The sequence below is a fragment of the Microcebus murinus genome, chromosome 12 (genome assembly GCF_040939455.1).
Source record: "Microcebus murinus isolate Inina chromosome 12, M.murinus_Inina_mat1.0, whole genome shotgun sequence".
Taxonomy (NCBI): Eukaryota; Metazoa; Chordata; class Mammalia; order Primates; family Cheirogaleidae; genus Microcebus; species Microcebus murinus.
In genome coordinates, this window is record NC_134115.1 from 88,159,171 (window position 1) to 88,163,857 (window position 4,687).

Consider the following 4,687-nt stretch of genomic DNA (forward strand, 5'->3'; position numbering starts at 1 on the left):
GGTCCTCAAATTTGGCTCAGAATAAATCTCTTTAAAATTATTTTGCAGAGTTTGGCTCTTTTTCATTGACAAGATGAAGAATTGAAGTTCAAAGGAGTGACATGACTCAACCAATGTCCGTACTGAACCACAGTGAGATAGAGATACAGGAAGATACATGGATGGACAGACAGTCATGGAGTTACACTAGCTGGCTGATCCCCCAGGCTGGGCCCAGCGTGGGTGCTCCGACCTCCCCCAGGGCCTCAGTTTCCAATCTAAGCTATCTCAGAGCCACGATAGAGGAGCACGTGCCTGTAATTGACTGCTGAGACCAGAGCACAGGGCTGGGGAAAGTTCTCCCTGAAGAGTTCTGAGGTTAGAGCCTGGAATGGACCCGATACGCCTCCCCACCCCAGCCCCAGGCACAAGCTGCAGCCCGGGACCAAGGCAGCCAAGCTTGACAGTCCTGGAGGGCCCTGACGCTCCCATGTCATCATCCTCAACCCACCCAGCCCCCGGGGACACCATGGGTTTTGCCTCTGAATTGCACAACATGATCCTAGCAGGAGAAAATGCTTCCTCCTGGCTGACAGCCACTTCGTGCCCAGTCATCGGTACCTCCCCGGCTGTGCACAGATTGAGCTCCACACCTGGAATAGGTGACAGTAGTGGGGCTGCGACCAGAAAGCCAGGGGACGTCCCCGGAAGAACAGCCATGAGAGTGGGAGGCTGCAGAGCCCCACAGAGGGAGCCCGGGAGGGGCTGGCGTGGACCTCTCTCCCGGACAGTCTCCAATGAGGCCTGGAGTCCTCTGTGCCAGCCTCACCCCACCCCCACCTCTTATCCTGTCCCCGGGCACCTCCGCCTGAGCTCATCGGGCAATGACCTCAGTGACGTCACCCGGGAGGCCTCGGCCAGCCTGAAATCCAAGGGGCTTCGGGCTCTTACCTGCTCCTCCCCCTCCCAGACGTGACTCAGGCAGGGACTGCAGCTAGGCACTCCACTTTTATGCAATTGCTTTCCTCACCCAAACCGCAGGCCTTGGGGGCCCCCTCCTCTGCCTGGGTCACGACTGTCTTCAGGAAATTGCCACAGTGAAGGAGCGCTCTGTCCAGAGACACCCCTGCCCCGCGCTGCTGGCCCGCGGGGCTCCTTTCTCCCCTCTGCTCTTTCCGTCCCGGCCCCTCCCTTTTCCTCTCCTCTGACCAGAAAGCGACCTCATAACCAAATTAATTCAATCGGTTGGTGATGGGATGTATGGTTTTTCCAAAGATGAGCCGTATTTCTGAAAAAGAAAGCCTGGCACTAGATCACGTGTTCCTTCCTTCCTTCATTCATTCATGAAGGGGCGGTGGAGCGGTTAAAAGCTGGGTTCAGATGTCAGACAGCCCGTGGGTGTGTCCCAGCCTCACCGCTCACTGCCTTTGCCACCATGGTCCGGTGGCTCCCGCACTGGCCCGTCCCCTCATCTGCACTGCGTCCGGACCCCGCAGGATGATGCTCACAGGTGCTCAGCGAGGTAAGGACCCGCCAGGGCAAGGGGGTGATTAGCCGAGCACCGGGGGAGGTGGCACTTTCCTGAGGGCACCAGCGGGCAGGGCAGTGACGGGATCAGGCCCCCGGCTGCTGCAGGGAGGGGGACACAGGGGAGCCGGAGAAGGAGAGGGGACGGGTGGAGGTGGGTGCTGTCACCCAGATGAATGGTGACGGGGAGAGAAAGATACGCAACAGGGGACCGACAGGCCGTGGGACAGACTGGCCGGCAGGTGTTAGAGAAGAGAAGGGAGAAAACATAACGTGGGCAGAAGCGTGGTGACCTCCAGGCTGAGGAAGGGCATTGGCTGGGGTAGGACGTGAGGGAACTTCCTGGGTGCACAGAAATGACTGTCTCCCTCTGGGCGGCAGTTTCAAATTTGTCTACATGGGTAAAAAACTCATTGAGCTGTGGACCTAAGACTTGTGCATTTTACTGTAGGTAAACGATACCTCAATAAAAAAAAAATAAAACAAAATCTCAGTGCCTAGGTCTGTGCCTGTTGACCAGCTGAGGTGCCGCAGTGGGAAGCCTGCAAGAAACACTGACTTGGGAGAAAAGATCAAGAATTCCTGGCCACGCGTCGTGGTGGCTGCACCTGTGGTCCCAGCTACCCGGGAGGCTGAGGTAGGAGGACCACTGGAGCCCAGGAGTTGGAGGCTGCAGTGAGCTGTGAGGACACTACTGTACTCTAGCCTGGGTGACAGAGCAAGACCCTGTCTCAAAAAAAGGAAAAAAAATCAGTTTTGTGTTTAACCAATTTTTTGGACATTTAAGTTGCTCCCATGGCATTCCCCAGGATAAACAATGCTGAGATGAACATCTTGTGCATTCCTAAATGGAATTTCTGGATTATAGCCGGTCTCCCTCCGAGACAGTCTGGGGCGGGTCTGCCGTCCCGCCCTGGCTGCTGACCTGGGCTGCGGGGCGGGGTTCCATCTCCAGGTAGCGACATGGGCAGGTGGCCAACAGACGTGGTTAAATTTATTAAAAGAACAATAGCCTTTGTATGGATCCCTTTTTTGTGAAAACAAAAGCACACACCCACACACAGAGAAAGTTGCACACCTGTCCAAGCAGAGAGGAGGTCTGGCGGGAGGCTCTCTTGGTCAGCAAGTGCTCCTCATCTCCGGGGGCGAGGCCGGGAAAGGGGGTCGGACACGACCCTTCCTTACCTGATGCAGGTCGGTATCGCTGGGAATTCTAATCACAGGCACCAGGCAGCCTTGCTTTGTGTAGGGCTTGGGGTTCCCCAGAGAAACAAAACCAGTAGGAAATACACACAGTCGCCTATATATGTTGTATGTACTTATACATAAAATGTAAACAGAGCCAATAGGTTCATACATACCATGTTTCTCCGAAAATAAGACCTACCCATAAAATAAGCCCTAGCAGGATTTCTAAGCATTTGCGCAACATAAGCCCTTCCCGGAAAGTAAGCCCTAGTGACGGGCGTGGCTGCGCAGCGCATCTGCACAGCCCGTGCATTTTGTCTCGGAGCGGTAAAGAAGATGAGCAGCCCTTCTCATCCGCCCCATGAGAGCTCTAGTGCTCGACATGAGAGATCGGGGCCGATGGTTCTAAAGGAGGAAATAGAGTCGCAAGAAATTCAGGATGGAATTCAGGGTCTGGAGAGTTATGATGATGTTCCAGAAGAAGACAATTTAACTATATTTGAATAAATGTAGATTGTTGCACTGTACTTCAAAAAAATAACACATCCCCTGAAAATAAGTCCTAGGGTGTCCTCTTGAGGGAAAATAAACATAAGACCCTGTCTTATTTTCAGGGCAACACGGTACACACACAAACATATGTATCAGAGAGACAGAGAGAGACATTTATTATAAGAAATTGGCTAGACCGGGCGCGGTGGCTCACACCTGTAATCCTAGCACTCTGGGAGGCCGAGGCGGGCAGATTGTTCGAGGTCAGGAGTTCGAAACCAGCCTGAGCAAAAGCAAGACCCCGTCTCTACTATAAATAGAAAGAAATTAATTAGCCAACTAATATATAGAGAAAAAATTAGCCGGGCATGGTGGTACATGCCTGTAGTCCCAGCTACTTGGGAGGCTGAGGCAGCAGGATTGCTTGAGCCCAGGAGATTGAGGTTGCTGTGAGCTAGGCTGACATCATGGCACTCACTCTAGCCTGGGCAACAAAGCAAGACTCTGTCTCAAAAAAAAAAGAAAAGAAAAGAAATTGACTCACACGGTTACAGAGGCTGAGAAGGGCCAAGGTCTCAGTGGGCAAGCGGGAGGCCTGGGGACTGGTGGCATAGTTCCCGTCTGGGTCCGCAGGCCTGAGAACGAGGAGAGCGACGGTCAAGCTCCTGCCCAAGGACGGGAGGAAGGCGTCCGTCCCAGCCCCTGCAGGCAGCGGCCACCTTCCCTTTTGCTCAGCCTTTGTGTCCCTTCCAGTCTTGGATTGGCGGGTGCTCGCCCACGGCAGGACGGCAGCCTGCACACGTGGATCCCACCCAGGCCGCTCTCACGGACCCACCAGAGTGTCCGACCAGATTCCTGGGCACCCCACGGCCCAGGCAGGTGGACACGTGAGGTCCACCCCACACTGCCATTTCCAGTTTGGAGGAAATACAGGGACTGAGGGAATCAGTTGAAGGACATCAAGAGGCTGCAAGAGGCTGGGCGCGGTGGCTCACGCCTGTAATCCTAGCACTCTGGGAGGCCGAGGCGGGAGGATTGCTCGAGGTCAGGAGTTCAAAACCAGCCTAAGCAAGACCTGTCTCTACTAAAAATAGAAATTAATTGGACAACTAAAAACATATATAGAAAAAATTAGCCGGGCATGGTGGTGCATGCCTGTAGTCCCAGCTACTCGGGAGGCTGAGACAGGAGGATCGCCTGAGCCCAGGAGTTTGAGGTTGCTGTGAGCTAGGCTGATGCCACGGCACTCACTCTAACCTGGGTAACAAAGCAAGACTTTGTCTCAAAAAAAAAAAGAGGCCGCAAGAGACAAGTCCAGAGGGCAGGACTTTCCGAGGGACATCCTCCCAGTCTGGCTGTCACAAAGGGACACACCAGAACCTCCAGGCCGTAACGGTCAGACATGATGCACGGCCCCGGATTGAACACCGGCGTGCACAACCAGCCGTGGAGGGTGAGTCCAGGGTCACTGAGAAAATAAAACCTTGCTTTGGGTCAGATG

General features: G+C 54.3%; 1 long non-coding RNA gene across 1 annotated transcript; it reads left to right on the plus strand.

Moving 5' to 3' along the window:
* The first annotated feature begins 830 nt into the window (after positions 1 to 830).
* Positions 831 to 2,519, plus strand: LOC142874387 (uncharacterized). The gene is made up of 2 exons (XR_012922205.1): positions 831 to 1,501; positions 2,001 to 2,519. It is a non-coding gene; the product is annotated as an uncharacterized LOC142874387 (long non-coding RNA).
* Positions 2,520 to 4,687: the final 2,168 nt, after the last annotated feature.